Source organism: Lissotriton vulgaris, chromosome 8 (genome assembly GCF_964263255.1).
Source record: "Lissotriton vulgaris chromosome 8, aLisVul1.2, whole genome shotgun sequence".
NCBI lineage: Eukaryota > Metazoa > Chordata > Amphibia > Caudata > Salamandridae > Lissotriton > Lissotriton vulgaris.
This window is the reverse complement of record NC_141696.1, coordinates 1,529,030,125-1,529,047,063: the sequence shown is the minus strand read 5'-3', so window position 1 is coordinate 1,529,047,063 and position 16,939 is coordinate 1,529,030,125. Positions and strand designations below refer to the sequence as shown.

The 16,939-nt window shown below is 40.9% G+C and overlaps 3 non-coding genes across 3 annotated transcripts; all 3 read left to right on the top strand.

Moving 5' to 3' along the window:
- Positions 1 to 10,229: 10,229 nt before the first annotated feature.
- TRNAF-GAA (transfer RNA phenylalanine (anticodon GAA)) lies at positions 10,230 to 10,302 on the top strand. The gene has a single exon. It is a non-coding gene; the product is annotated as a tRNA-Phe (tRNA).
- A 3,998-nt stretch (positions 10,303 to 14,300) lies between these two features.
- Positions 14,301 to 14,373, top strand: TRNAF-GAA (transfer RNA phenylalanine (anticodon GAA)). Its single transcript has one exon. It is a non-coding gene; the product is annotated as a tRNA-Phe (tRNA).
- Positions 14,374 to 16,629: 2,256 nt separating this feature from the next.
- Positions 16,630 to 16,702, top strand: TRNAF-GAA (transfer RNA phenylalanine (anticodon GAA)). The gene has a single exon. It is a non-coding gene; the product is annotated as a tRNA-Phe (tRNA).
- Positions 16,703 to 16,939: the final 237 nt, after the last annotated feature.

Here is a 16,939-nt window from a genome sequence, read left to right as displayed (position 1 = left end):
GAGTCATATCCACACCTTTTTGTAACAAAACTAGTCGAGAATGCCCTACCATTAGTCAAAAATAGAGTGTACAAGGTTGAAAGTACTTGGCAAGCAAACACGCCATCCCAGATGTTACAAATGTTACAATATCACCAGAACAGAATTAGGGAAGAACAAGATCAGGAACAGAAACGTATGAAAGACACGAAAATGAAAATGTTAGTAGCTCAGACGATCCCAGCCGACGGTCATAGAAGAGGTGGGGCCCAGACCAATCATTCTGCCGCTCCCGTTAAAGGGACATGTAATTATTGCAAGCAGCCAGGTCACTACGTACATGAATGTCCAGTCCTGAAACACAACATCGCGACAGGTAAAACTAAAGAAAGACCGCATCCGCCTAGACATGAGCAGGGTCATCAACAGACCTCACAGAACGAACAGCCAATGCAGAATACACAGCCTATGCATGATCAGTCCCACGCAGTACAGACAGTAGCAGTACCACAGCCACAGCATGCCCAGACACAGCCCATTGCCGCAACTCGGCAAGTCTCACAGCAGATGTACCAGTATGCCCAGTCGGCATATCCAGATTATCCCCGATACACATGAAACAGCCTAGAGAGGGAAAGTGATTTGCCTCTTATTGAAATTCCTGTAGATCAAGAAGGTCCTTATGTACACAGTCACGTATTAGGAAAAGACAGAAAATTTTTAATTGACACAGGGGCAAGTCGCACTACAATCAGTCACAATGAAGTCCCAGGGGCACCCCTCTCAGGCTCGCAGAATGTTTCCCTTGGTTTTTCAGGACAGCCTATTGTAAATGAAGTATCAGAACCAGTACCATTAGCTGTAGGTCCATTATCTCGAGTTACAGATTTGTTACTTACGAAATCATGTCCAGAAAATCTGTTAGGAATTAAAACACTGAAGGCTCTAGGAGCTATAATATGCTGTTCCCCGGAGGGAGTCAGACTCTTTCTACGAGATTTCAAGGGTCATTATGTTTTACGTGATTTTGATGTCAGATTGAAAAATGTACCAGATCACTTATGGGCAAAAGGCCCAGCTGATGTAGGTTGTATGCATATCACTCCATATCGTGTGACACTCAAGGCAGGAGTTGTCCTACCCAGAATCAGACAATACAAGTTACCACCCGATGCTGTAGTGGCTTTACTGAAAATAATTGAAGAGCTTATTGCCCAGGGAGTGGTCGTAGAGACCGACTCCAATATCTGTAATTCACCTATCATTCCGATTCTTAAACGTACAGACCGCAATGCACCGCCAGTATATCGGCTGGTGATTGATCTTCGAGAATTGAACAAATGCATTGTACCACAGTACCCTGTGGTCCCCGATATCTCTTCCCTATTGACTGCTATTGATTCAGAAGCAACGTTCTTTACTGTAATCGATCTCAAGAACGCTTTCTTCAGTGTACCTATTGACCCGGAGAGCCAATATCTCTTCGGATTCAGTTTAAATGGACGAAGTTTCAAATTTTCCCGCGCACCTCAAGGATTTACAGAAAGCCCCAGCATCTATAGTCAAGCACTGAAAAGACAACTAGATTGTATCCAAATGCCAGTTAATACCGCTTTACTGCAATACGTCGATGATCTACTGATCACCGCACGAAGTGAGCCCGAATGTGAACAAGCATCTCTGACAGTTTTGCATTTTCTGGCCGACAAGGGACACAAGGTGTCTCCTTCGAAGCTTCAATTCTGTGTTCAGCAAGTTGTGTACTTGGGTCACTTGCTGTCCAAAGTGGGGAGACAGCTCACTCCCGATCGCATTCAGTTAATTATAAATATGCCACGACCCCAGACACAAAAGGAAGTGCGGGCCTTCATAGGCCTCACCTCATACTGCAGACAATGGATTCCTCAATATGCATTTCTAGCTAAACCACTCATCCAGTTAACGACACAGGAGGCAGCGACTTCCATTGCCCTCCCTTGGACTCAGGAACACACACAAGCCTTTGAGGAATTAAAGAAAGCTTTATGCCAAGCACCAGTTTTAGCAACACCATGTTACAGCAAACCGTTTACACTTTTTGTTACAGAACGTGATGGTACAGCATTGTCTGTCCTCACTCAAGAGCAAGCAGGTTCACATAAGCCTTGTGCTTATTTTTGAAGTACATTGGATTCAGTAGCCCAGGCACTCCCTGCGTGCTTAAAGTCAGTAGCAGCAACAGCGTTAGCAATCAGACAAAGCGACTCAATTGTTTTAGGTCATCAGTTAACAGTACAAGTTCCACATGCTGTAGAAGTTCTGTTAAACAGAACCCAGACTCAACACTTGACTATAGCACGACTTACAGGTTACGAACTGACATTATTCCAGCCACACATAGAAATCAGACACTGCAGTATCTTGAACCCAGCAACACTGTTACCTACAGTTATGACAGATCCAGTTCCACATGATTGTATAGAGATCATTAATGCAGTAACAAAGCCCCGACGAGATTTAACAGATGTTCCATTGACAAATCCAGACCTGACACTTTATGTGGATGGTTCATGTATGAGAACAAGTACAGGAGAGTTAGTGGCCGCGTATGCAGTGACCACTGAAACTGAAGTTAAAGAAACACACCGTATTGATACACTGTCTGCTCAAGCAGCAGAGCTCATCGCTCTGACCCGAGCCTGTATTCTAGCCAAGAACAGAAATGTCAACATATACACAGATTCCCGTTATGCGTTCGGAGTCGTACACGACTTCGGCATGCTCTGGCAGGAACGAGGTTTTCTGACCTCTCATGGTACAAAGATACAGCATGGTCCTCTCATTCAAGCACTGTTAGAAGCAATACATCTGCCTTCAGCCATATCCGTCATGAAGTGTAAAGCACATACTAAAGTTACAGATTCTGTTTCCCAGGGTAACGACCTGGCAGATCAGACAGCAAAACATACAGCACTGACTCACACTCAGACAACTGACACGACAAAGACAACAGATCCGACAAACTGTATGACAGTCAGGGATCCCACACTAGATGTTATTGACATTCAGACACATGCTACTCCAGAAGAAATAAAGAAATGGATCGAACTAGGAGGGATCCAGACAGATCAAGGTTGGATGACGAAGGGAAAATCTACGTGGTTTCTCCCTGACTCTATGGTTCAAGTCATGATAAATACAGCACATAGTCCTGCCCATCTAGGAGAGAAAGCAATGCTAGACAGTTTGCAAAATCTCTGGAACAATAAACACTTACGAGCAGCAGCAAAACAGAAAGTGCGTACTTGCATGATCTGTTGTCAGTTCAATCCAGGTAAAAGCGTCCCTGTAGAGCAAGGTGGATTTCATCCTCCCGATCACCCTTTTGAAGTCCTCCAGATGGATTATATCCAGATGGACCGTTGTCGAGGTTTTAAATATGTTCTCGTAGTTGTCTGTGCTCTGTCCCGCTGGACCGAAGCATACCCAGTCCCAGATTACACTGCTCCGACCACTGCCAAACAGTTGGTTCGTGAATTTTTCCCACGATACGGCCTGCCTCGTGTCGTGTACTCAGATAACGGTCAGCCATTCTCGTCTGCCTTAATGAAAGAAGTTTCCTTGTTACTGGGATACCAGTGGAAGTTCCATTGTGTCCGACATCCAGAAGCCGCAGGCCTTGTTGAAAGGCATAACCAGACACTAAAGATCCGCCTTGCCAAAATATGTCAGGAAAAAGGGGTCGACTGGATAGTCGCCCTGCCAGTGGCACTATTCTATATGAGAATGGTCGCCCATTCGAGATCAGGGCTATCTCCGTACGAGGTGGTCTTTGGAAGACCACCGAATATGTGGGGGACGCCCATTCCAAAAAAGATTACTGATGTTGATTCTAACATGTTGACAGATTACCTTGCCTCCTTGATGTCTGCACTCCAATCATGTCGTTCACAGGTTGCCGCAGCCTTCCCTGACAACACTGATGTAAAGCCACATGACGTCCGTCCCGGGGATACTGTCCTCGTCCGCAATTTCGACAGAAAAAGTCCGTTGGAGCCCCGCTGGAAGTCTCCGAAGACCGTTCTTCTAACAACAAGGACGGCGGTGAAGATCGAGGGAAGAAAGGGGTGGGTACACACGAGTCACATAAAAAAGTTTGCTGGACTGAAACCTGACCTAGACTCGTCCACCCCCACCAAAGACTGTGTCAAACCGAAAGACTTTACAGAATCTGAACGAGAAAAGACTCCTCAAGAACAATATCGTATGAAATTGCGATCTAGCAAGTCAGACAGTTTAATTGTTTAAGTCCTCCCCTAGGTGAATCGGTTAAATAGTTTCTGACATGTATCCCCTAGATCGAGATAGAGAGAGAGAAGCAAAGAAACGTACATATTGCAAATCACTTCGTAGTCACTGCATAGTGACACTAATATTCATGTTTATTCTCAGTATTTTAATTATTGTTGCTAGCATCTTATTGCCTATCTATTACCCTATTTTCAGGCGTGAACAATCTGCTTACAATGTATCTGCTGAACACACTTTTAGTGAGTTACCTCCTCACGAGCTTTCCTACAGACTTGCGCTGCGCAACAATACATTCATTAGTATGTTACATCATTCTCATCAAACTAACAATGCTACAAATTGCTGGATATGTGGCCGACTCCCTCCCTACCAGAATTACAAGGGAGCTCTGCCTCTCTTTCCGTACCCGTTCACTCACAATGGCTCCTGTGGAGCATGGTTTAAAATAATTAATTCTTTAGATCCCGACATTGCTGTTTTCAATGGGGGTTGGGTTTGGGGAAACCTGAACTTAGTCCTACTAGACGTCTGTCACCCAGATAAGGAGGGACTCCCCACTAGAATAGGAACTGATCTAGAAAATGAAGTGTATGGATTAGGTAATTATACAATTAGCCTTATGATTCTCACTGTCGAATCCGAAGCCACACCCGTTCTGCCCATTATGTCAGTACTACCAGTCACTGGTGAATTATGTATCAAAAAGAAAGGTTCAGTACACTTAGGTCATAGTAAATGCACTACTGTGGTCGAATTCAGTGATGATGGCAAATCATCTTTCAAAGCTATCAGTCATTCCTACTTTGTTTGTGGTCATACCGCATACATACGTCTACCTCCAGATTGGGATGGTACCTGTTACATTGCATTCCTTCAACCGCCTGTTTTTCTAGCTCCTCCTGATTACCATAGAAATAGCAATCTAGTAAAGAATAGACCCAGAAGAGATGTCCCACTTGTCGACTACACAGAAACGGCATGGGAACAGTACACTGACTTTAATAAAGGATTCTTTTTCTTTTTAGGACCTGTCCAGAATAGTAAATTAATACGCAGATTAACTAGAACACTTGAAGCCGTAGTAAATGAAACTACCTCCGCCTTAGGTAACTTAACAGAAGAGCAGTCCGCTATACGGGTTGTTGTCCTTCAGAATCGTCTTGTAATTGACGTCATCTTGGCAGACAGAGGTGGAGCCTGTAAGGTCATCGGGTCAAGTTGCTGTGTTTTCATTCCACAAAACGCACCATCTGTATATCAAGCTATCACCCGTCTTCATAAAATTGCAAATCAGATACATCAGAATCCAGGCACCTGGACTTGGTCCGGTTGGTTCTGGACAACGTTAACAGCTTGGGGATGGAAGATCCTATCCTTTTTAGGCATTGGCCTAGTCCTAGTATTCAGTTGCTGCCTGTGCCTACAGTGTGGGCCAGCGATCTGTGGACTGTGTGCCACCTCTTGTATTGAACACTCCAGTTTTCTCTCAAAACGTAACCGAAAGAAAGAAGAACAAATGATGTTACAAGAACAGACTGATCGATTCATGAGGATCGATATTTCATGAAGGGTCCGTAGGGAACAAGGAGGGAATGAGGAAAATTAAATTTTGGTCATGTTGTGTTCCCTAGCGCGTACCCCACCGACTCCATGTACCAGCTTAAAGTGCATGTAACTTCCCTCCTGTGCCAGCTATGAAGACGCAAATACATTTGCGTCCACCGTTGACTTGTCCTCTTTCAGATCCACCATGACTGGATTATGTAGTCCGTTCCTAAGTATGCTATGCCACCGTCTTTTTGTAATACACTCTACATGTTTTTCCTGCTCTAGCAAGAGTAGGCCCTGAATTCCTGCCATCTGAACCTCTTTTGTGGCTCCTGACTCTGCCCAGGCTACCTCTGTACCCGTGAACTCTGTCCTACTTTCAGCGCGGCCCCTCGCGCTCAGCTCAAGCCTGCTTTCTGCCAAGACTGACTATAACCTTCGAGTTATCTGTTCCGCTCCTCGAGAATGCATTCCTGCCTACTAGATCCTGTAAACATCCTCTCCAGCTGTAGAGCCAAAGGGCCGACCTGTCTTAATGCAAGTAATTCATAGCCTCTGTTGCCATGCTTCCATGGAAGGCCCCGTGCCCCACGCTTCACATGTAGACACTCAGGCGCTCATACACGCATCCACAGTTAGCATAGAATAGCTTCTGCCCTAGAGACTTTTTCCGCCCAGATAGTATAGTTCCTAAACATCAGATATCAGATATGATAGAAGTACAAGTTGATCTGACATGCCAGACTTCTGTCTCTTTCCGTCAGTGTAAATGTCAAGCCCCCTGCACCCCGTCAATCACACGTCATGCAGCTGCGCGCGCATCCAAGCTTCCGATTTCTGCTGACATTGCAACATTCTGTTAGCACCACCCCTTGGTGCCACCCACTTGCGTCACCTATCAGTGACGTTTCTAGCACACACCTCTGGTTCACGCCTAGTTTACGCCTCTTGATGATGTACTAGTATCACGTGTATCATGTTATCTTGTCTTCTCTCAGCTGTTACGCCTCTTACATTATTCTTTATGGTATAAATCAAGTATATAAGCTATGTACTGTCAATAAAATTCAGCGCTCTATCCCTTCTGACACCCCTGTGGTGGTCAGAACATGATATCCTGATTCCTTTATGAGGAATAAAACCCTTAGAAACTCTAACACCACGGACTCTGTCTTTTTTCATTCTGATTGAGTTATTATTGATTAAGTACTTACCTGCATAGAAATTAAGAGAGTAAATTAATTATTTACGTCAGTAGTCAGATGACATTGCTTACCTACTCATGCCAAATATATCTGGGTGTATGCTAGTCCATTCAGAGTTAAAAAAACAACTACCTAACCTGGATCCCAAAAATGCTATTTACCCATTGCACCAGTTAACTGGGGAATGATACAGGACTCCTTAAAACATATCTCTACCATATGAGGTTAAAAATCCAGGTCCTGCATCTATTTTGTTAAATGGTTCAAATTGAAGTATGAAGACCCCAGCTATCAGAAGGCCGAAGTAACTCAGTTGGGAGAGCGTTAGACTGAAGATCTAAAGGTCCCTGGTTCAATCCCGGGTTTCGGCACAGTTGAGAGGTTCCTTGCTTCTAACAAAATAGGTCTTGGAATCAGCTGTAGTACTTTTTCTCTATTCATCAAATTTTTTCCAACTGATCTACAACACAATCAATTTAACATAGACTTTGCTTTATGTCCTCCTTCTAAACTTGCTTCCACCTCTCTTACCTTCAGGTTTGACAATGAATATTTCCCATTTCATGCTTTTTTGTAAAGTAAACTCTTGTCTGCATTACCTTCCACTTCCCCTTGAACACAGATGTCAGTAGTCAGATGACATTGCTTACCTACTCATGCCAAATATATCTGGGTAATATAGTGCTAGTCCATTCAGAGTTAAAAAAACAACTACCTAACCTGGATCCAAAAAATGCTATTTACCCATTGTACCAGTTAATTGCGGAATGATACAGGACTCCTTAAAACATATCTCTACCATATGAGGTTAAAAATCCAGGTCCTGCATCTATTTTGTTAAATGGTTTAAATTAAAGTATGAAGACCACAGCTATAAGCAGGCCGAAATAGCTCAGTTGGGAGAGCGTTAGACTGAAGATCTAAAGGTACCTGGTTCAATCCCGGGTTTCGGCACAGTTGAGAGGTTCCTTGCTACTAACAAAATAGGTCTTGGAATCAGCTGTAGTACTTTTTCTCTATTCATCAAATTTTTTCCAACTGATCTACAACACAATCAATTTAACATAGACTTTGCTTTATGTCCTCCTTCTAAACTTGCTTCCACCTCTCTTACCTTCAGGTTTGACAATTAATATTTCCCATTTCATGCTTTTTTGTAAAGTAAACTCTTGTCTGCATTACCTTCCACTTCCCCTTGAACACAGATGTCAGTAGTCAGATGACATTGCTTACCTACTCATGCCAAATATATCTGGGTAATATAGTGCTAGTCCATTCAGAGTTAAAAAAACAACTACCTAACCTGGATCCCAAAAATACTATTTGCCCATTGCACCAGTTAATTGCGGAATGATACAGGACTCCTTAAAACATATCTCTACCATATGAGGTTAAAAATCCAGGTCCTACATCTATTTTGTTAAATGGTTTAAATTAAAGTATGAAGACCACAGCTTTAAGCAGGCTGCAATAGCTCAGTTGGGAGAGCGTTAGACTGAAGATCTAAAGGTCCCTGGTTCAATCCCGGGTTTCGGCACAGTTGAGAGGTTCCTTGCTTCTAACAAAATAGGTCTTGGAATCAGCTGTAGTACTTTTTTCTCTATCAACATTTTTATCAACTGATCTACAAAATGATCAATTCAACATAGACTTTGCTTTCTGTCCTCCTTTTAAACTTTCTTCCACCTATCTTGCCTTCAGGTTTGACACTGAATGTTTCCCATTTCGTCCTTTTTTGTAAAGTAAACTCTTGTCTGCATCACATTCCACTTCCCCTTGAACACAGATGTCAGTAGTCAGATGACATTGCTTACCTACTCATGCCAAATATATCTAGGTAATATAGTGCTAGTCCATTCAGAGTTAAAAAAACAACTACCTAATCTGGATCCCAAAAATGCTATTTACCCATTGCACCAGTTAACTGGGGAATGATACAGGACTCCTTAAAACATATCTCTACCATATGAGGTTAAAAATCCAGGTCCTGCATCTATTTTGTTAAATGGTTCAAATTAAAGTATGAAGACCACAGCTATAAGCAGGCCGAAATAGCTAAGTTGGGAGAGCGTTAGACTGAAGATCTAAAGGTCCCTGGTTCAATCCCGGTTGTCGGCACAGTTGAGAGGTTCCTTGCTTCTAACAAAATAGGTCTTGGAATCAGCTGTAGTACTTTTTTCTCTATCAACATTTTTATCAACTGATCTACAAAATGATCAATTCAACGTAGACTTTGCTTTCTGTCCTCCTTTTAAACTTTCTTCCACCTATCTTGCCTTCAGGTTTGACTATGAATGTTTTCCATTTCGTCCTTTTTTGTAAAGTAAACTCTTGTCTGCATCACATTCCACTTCCCCTTGAACACAGATGTCAGTAGTCAGATGACATTGCTTACCTACTCATGCCAAATATATCTGGGTAATATAGTGCTAGTCCATTCAGAGTTAAAAAAACAACTACCTAACCTGGATCCCAAAAATGCTATTTACCCATTGCACCAGTTAACTGGGGAATGATACAGGACTCCTTAAAACATATCTCTACCATATGAGTTAAAAATCCAGGTCCTGCATCTATTTTGTTAAATGGTTCAAATTAAAGTATGAAGACCCCAGCTATCAGAAGGCCGAAATAGCTCAGTTGGGAGAGCGTTAGACTGAAGATCTAAAGGTCCCTGGTTCAATCCTGGGTTTCGGCACAGTTGAGAGGTTCCTTGCTTCTAACACGATAGGTCTTGGAATCAGCTGTAGTTCTTTTTCTCTATTCATCAAATTTTTTCCAACTGATCTACAACACAATCAATTTAACATAGACTTTGCTTTATGTCCTCCTTCTAAACTTGCTTCCACCTCTCTTACCTTCAGGTTTGACAATGAATATTTCCCATTTCATGCTTTTTTGTAAAGTAAACTCTTGTCTGCATTACCTTCCACTTCCCCTTGAACACAGATGTCAGTAGTCAGATGACATTGCTTACCTACTCATGCCAAATATATCTGGGTAATATAGTGCTAGTCCATTCAGAGTTAAAAAAAAACTACCTAATCTGGATCCCAAAAATGCTATTTACCCATTGCACCAGTTAATTGCGGAATGATACAGGACTCCTTAAAACATATCTCTAACATATGAGGTTAAAAATCCAGGTCCTGCATCTATTTTGTTAAATGGTTTAAATTAAAGTATGAAGACCACAGCTATAAGCAGGCCGAAATAGCTCAGTTGGGAGAGCGTTAGACTGAAGATCTAAAGGTCCCTGGTTCAATCCCGGGTTTCGGCACAGTTGAGAGGTTCCTTGCTTCTAACAAAATAGGTCTTGGAATCAGCTGTAATACTTTTTCTCTATTCATCAAATTTTTTCCAACTGATCTACAACACAATCAATTTAACATAGACTTTGCTTTATGTCCTCCTTCTAAACTTGCTTCCACCTCTCTTACGTTCAGGTTTGACAATGAATATTTCCCATTTCATGCTTTTTTGTAAAGTAAACTCTTGTCTGCATTACCTTCCACTTCCCCTTGAACACAGATGTCAGTAGTCAGCTGACATTGCTTACCTACTCATGCATAATATATCTGGGTAATATAGTGCTAGCCCATTCAGAGTTAAAAAAACAACTACCTAACCTGGATCCCAAAAATGCTGTTTACCCATTGCACCAGTTAACTGGGGAATGATACAGGACTCCTTAAAACATATCTCTACCATATGAGGTTAAAAATCCAGGTCCTGCATCTATTTTGTTAAATGGTTCAAATTAAAGTATGAAGACCACAGATATCAGCAGGCCGAAATAGCTCATTTGGGAGAGTGTTAGACTGAAGATCTAAAGGTCCCTGGTTCAATCCTGGGTTTCGGCACTGTTGAGAGGTTCTTTGCTTCTAACAAAATAGGTCTTGGAATCAGCTGTAGTCCTTTTTCTGTATTCATCAATTTTTTTCCAACTGATCTACAACACAATCAATTTAACATAGACTTTGCTTTCTGTCCTCCTTCTAGACTTGCTTCCACCTCTCTTGCCTTCAGGTTTTACTATGAATGTTTCCCATGTCATGCTTTTTTGTAAAGTAAACTCTTGTCTGCATTACCTTCCACTTCCCCTTGAACACAGATGTCAGTAGTCAGATGACATTGCTTACCTACTCATGCCAAATATATCTGGGTAATATAGTGCTAGTACATTCAGAGTTAAAAAAACAACTACCTAACCTGGATCCCAAAAATGCTATTTACCCATTGCACCAGTTAATTGCGGAATGATACAGGATTCCTTAAAACATATCTCACCATATGAGGTTAAAAATCCAGGTCCTGCATCTATTTTGTTAAATGGTTTAAATTAAAGTATGAAGACCACAGCTATAAGCAGGCTGAAATAGCTAAGTTGGGAGAGCGTTAGACTGAAGATCTAAAGGTCCCTGGTTCAATCCCGGTTGTCGGCACAGTTGAGAGGTTCCTTGCTTCTAACAAAATAGGTCTTGGAATCAGCTGTAGTACTTTTTTCTCTATCAACATTTTTATCAACTGATCTACAAAATGATCAATTCAACGTAGACTTTGCTTTCTGTCCTCCTTTTAAACTTTCTTCCACCTATCTTGCCTTCAGGTTTGACTATGAATGTTTTCCATTTCGTCCTTTTTTGTAAAGTAAACTCTTGTCTGCATCACATTCCACTTCCCCTTGAACACAGATGTCAGTAGTCAGATGACATTGCTTACCTACTCATGCCAAATATATCTGGGTAATATAGTGCTAGTCCATTCAGAGTTAAAAAAACAACTACCTAACCTGGATCCCAAAAATGCTATTTACCCATTGCACCAGTTAACTGGGGAATGATACAGGACTCCTTAAAACATATCTCTAACATATGAGGTTAAAAATCCAGGTCCTGCATCTATTTTGTTAAATGGTTTAAATTAAAGTATGAAGACCACAGCTATAAGCAGGCCGAAATAGCTCAGTTGGGAGAGCGTTAGACTGAAGATCTAAAGGTCCCTGGTTCAATCCCGGTTGTCGGCACAGTTGAGAGGTTCCTTGCTTCTAACAAAATAGGTCTTGGAATCAGCTGTAGTACTTTTTTCTCTATCAACATTTTTATCAACTGATCTACAAAATGATCAATTCAACGTAGACTTTGCTTTCTGTCCTCCTTTTAAACTTTCTTCCACCTATCTTGCCTTCAGGTTTGACTATGAATGTTTTCCATTTCGTCCTTTTTTGTAAAGTAAACTCTTGTCTGCATCACATTCCACTTCCCCTTGAACACAGATGTCAGTAGTCAGATGACATTGCTTACCTACTCATGCCAAATATATCTGGGTAATATAGTGCTAGTCCATTCAGAGTTAAAAAAACAACTACCTAACCTGGATCCCAAAAATGCTATTTACCCATTGCACCAGTTAACTGGGGAATGATACAGGACTCCTTAAAACATATCTCTACCATATGAGGTTAAAAATCCAGGTCCTGCATCTATTTTGTTAAATGGTTCAAATAAAAGTATGAAGACCCCAGCTATCAGAAGGCCGAAATAGCTCAGTTGGGAGAGTGTTAGACTGAAGAGCTAAAGGTCCCTGGTTCAATCCCGGGTTTCGGCACAGTTGAGAGGTTTCTTGCTTCTAACAAAATAGGTCTTGGAATCAGCTGTAGTACTTTTTCTCTATTCATCAAATTTTTTCCAACTGATCTACAACACAATCAATTTAACATAGACTTTGCTTTCTGTCCTCCTTCTAGACTTGCTTCCACCTCTCTTGCCTTCAGGTTTTACTATGAATGTTTCCCATGTCATGCTTTTTTGTAAAGTAAACTCTTGTCTGCATTACCTTCCACTTCCCCTTGAACACAGATGTCAGTAGTCAGATGACATTGCTTACCTACTCATGCCAAATATATCTGGGTAATATAGTGCTAGTACATTCAGAGTTAAAAAAACAACTACCTAACCTGGATCCCAAAAATGCTATTTACCCATTGCACCAGTTAATTGCGGAATGATACAGGATTCCTTAAAACATATCTCACCATATGAGGTTAAAAATCCAGGTCCTGCATCTATTTTGTTAAATGGTTTAAATTAAAGTATGAAGACCACAGCTATAAGCAGGCTGAAATAGCTAAGTTGGGAGAGCGTTAGACTGAAGATCTAAAGGTCCCTGGTTCAATCCCGGTTGTCGGCACAGTTGAGAGGTTCCTTGCTTCTAACAAAATAGGTCTTGGAATCAGCTGTAGTACTTTTTTCTCTATCAACATTTTTATCAACTGATCTACAAAATGATCAATTCAACGTAGACTTTGCTTTCTGTCCTCCTTTTAAACTTTCTTCCACCTATCTTGCCTTCAGGTTTGACTATGAATGTTTTCCATTTCGTCCTTTTTTGTAAAGTAAACTCTTGTCTGCATCACATTCCACTTCCCCTTGAACACAGATGTCAGTAGTCAGATGACATTGCTTACCTACTCATGCCAAATATATCTGGGTAATATAGTGCTAGTCCATTCAGAGTTAAAAAAACAACTACCTAACCTGGATCCCAAAAATGCTATTTACCCATTGCACCAGTTAACTGGGGAATGATACAGGACTCCTTAAAACATATCTCTAACATATGAGGTTAAAAATCCAGGTCCTGCATCTATTTTGTTAAATGGTTTAAATTAAAGTATGAAGACCACAGCTATAAGCAGGCCGAAATAGCTCAGTTGGGAGAGCGTTAGACTGAAGATCTAAAGGTCCCTGGTTCAATCCCGGTTGTCGGCACAGTTGAGAGGTTCCTTGCTTCTAACAAAATAGGTCTTGGAATCAGCTGTAGTACTTTTTTCTCTATCAACATTTTTATCAACTGATCTACAAAATGATCAATTCAACGTAGACTTTGCTTTCTGTCCTCCTTTTAAACTTTCTTCCACCTATCTTGCCTTCAGGTTTGACTATGAATGTTTTCCATTTCGTCCTTTTTTGTAAAGTAAACTCTTGTCTGCATCACATTCCACTTCCCCTTGAACACAGATGTCAGTAGTCAGATGACATTGCTTACCTACTCATGCCAAATATATCTGGGTAATATAGTGCTAGTCCATTCAGAGTTAAAAAAACAACTACCTAACCTGGATCCCAAAAATGCTATTTACCCATTGCACCAGTTAACTGGGGAATGATACAGGACTCCTTAAAACATATCTCTAACATATGAGGTTAAAAATCCAGGTCCTGCATCTATTTTGTTAAATGGTTTAAATTAAAGTATGAAGACCACAGCTATAAGCAGGCCGAAATAGCTCAGTTGGGAGAGCGTTAGACTGAAGATCTAAAGGTCCCTGGTTCAATCCCGGGTTTCGGCACAGTTGAGAGGTTCCTTGCTTCTAACAAAATAGGTCTTGGAATCAGCTGTAGTACTTTTTCTCTATTCATCAAATTTTTTCCAACTGATCTACAACACAATCAATTTAACATAGACTTTGCTTTATGTCCTCCTTCTAAACTTGCTTCCACCTCTCTTACGTTCAGGTTTGACAATGAATATTTCCCATTTCATGCTTTTTTGTAAAGTAAACTCTTGTCTGCATTACCTTCCACTTCCCCTTGAACACAGATGTCAGTAGTCAGCTGACATTGCTTACCTACTCATGCATAATATATCTGGGTAATATAGTGCTAGCCCATTCAGAGTTAAAAAAACAACTACCTAACCTGGATCCCAAAAATGCTGTTTACCCATTGCACCAGTTAACTGGGGAATGATACAGGACTCCTTAAAACATATCTCTACCATATGAGGTTAAAAATCCAGGTCCTGCATCTATTTTGTTAAATGGTTCAAATTAAAGTATGAAGACCACAGATATCAGCAGGCCGAAATAGCTCATTTGGGAGAGTGTTAGACTGAAGATCTAAAGGTCCCTGGTTCAATCCTGGGTTTCGGCACTGTTGAGAGGTTCTTTGCTTCTAACAAAATAGGTCTTGGAATCAGCTGTAGTCCTTTTTCTGTATTCATCAATTTTTTTCCAACTGATCTACAACACAATCAATTTAACATAGACTTTGCTTTCTGTCCTCCTTCTAGACTTGCTTCCACCTCTCTTGCCTTCAGGTTTTACTATGAATGTTTCCCATGTCATGCTTTTTTGTAAAGTAAACTCTTGTCTGCATTACCTTCCACTTCCCCTTGAACACAGATGTCAGTAGTCAGATGACATTGCTTACCTACACATGCCAAATATATCTGGGTAATATAGTGCTAGTACATTCAGAGTTAAAAAAACAACTACCTAACCTGGATCCCAAAAATGCTATTTACCCATTGCACCAGTTAATTGCGGAATGATACAGGATTCCTTAAAACATATCTCACCATATGAGGTTAAAAATCCAGGTCCTGCATCTATTTTGTTAAATGGTTTAAATTAAAGTATGAAGACCACAGCTATAAGCAGGCTGAAATAGCTAAGTTGGGAGAGCGTTAGACTGAAGATCTAAAGGTCCCTGGTTCAATCCCGGTTGTCGGCACAGTTGAGAGGTTCCTTGCTTCTAACAAAATAGGTCTTGGAATCAGCTGTAGTACTTTTTTCTCTATCAACATTTTTATCAACTGATCTACAAAATGATCAATTCAACATAGACTTTGCTTTCTGTCCTCCTTTTAAACTTTCTTCCACCTATCTTGCCTTCAGGTTTGACTATGAATGTTTTCCATTTCGTCCTTTTTTGTAAAGTAAACTCTTGTCTGCATCACATTCCACTTCCCCTTTAACACAGATGTCAGTAGTCAGATGACATTGCTTACCTACTCATGCCAAATATATCTGGGTAATATAGTGCTAGTCCATTCAGAGTTAAAAAAACAACTACCTAACCTGGATCCCAAAAATGCTATTTACCCATTGCACCAGTTAACTGGGGAATGATACAGGACTCCTTAAAACATATCTCTACCATATGAGGTTAAAAATCCAGGTCCTGCATCTATTTTGTTAAATGGTTCAAATTAAAGTATGAAGACCCCAGCTGTCAGAAGGCCGAAATAGCTCAGTTGGGAGAGCGTTAGACTGAAGATCTAAAGGTCCCTGGTTCAATCCTGGGTTTCGGCACAGTTGAGAGGATCCTTGCTTCTAACAAAATAGGTCTTGGAATCAGCTGTAGTTCTTTTTCTCTATTCATCAAATTTTTTCCAACTGATCTACAACACAATCAATTTAACATAGACTTTGCTTTATGTCCTCCTTCTAAACTTGCTTCCACCTCTCTTACCTTCAGGTTTGACAATGAATATTTCCCATTTCATGCTTTTTTGTAAAGTAAACTCTTGTCTGCATTACCTTCCACTTCCCCTTGAACACAGATGTCAGTAGTCAGATGACATTGCTTACCTACTCATGCCAAATATATCTGGGTAATATAGTGCTAGTCCATTCAGAGTTAAAAAAACAACTACCTAACCTGGATCCCAAAAATGCTATTTACCCATTGCACCAGTTAATTGCGGAATGATACAGGACTCCTTAAAACATATCTCTACCATATGAGGTTAAAAATCCAGGTCCTGCATCTATTTTGTTAAATGGTTTAAATTAAAGTATGAAGACCACAGCTATAACTAGGCCGAAATAGCTCAGTTGGGAGAGCATTAGACTGAAGATCTAAAGGTCCCTGGTTCAATCCCAGGTTTCGGCACAGTTGAGAGGTTCCTTGCTTCTAACAAAATAGGTCTTGGAATCAGCTGTAGTACTTTTTCTCTAATCATCACATTTTTTCCAACTGATCTACAACACAATCAATTTAACATAGACTTTGCTTTATGTCCTCCTTCTAAACTTGCTTCCACCTCTCTTACCTTCAGGTTTGACAATGAATATTTCCCATTTCATGCTTTTTTGTAAAGTAAACTCTTGTCTGCATTACCATCCACTT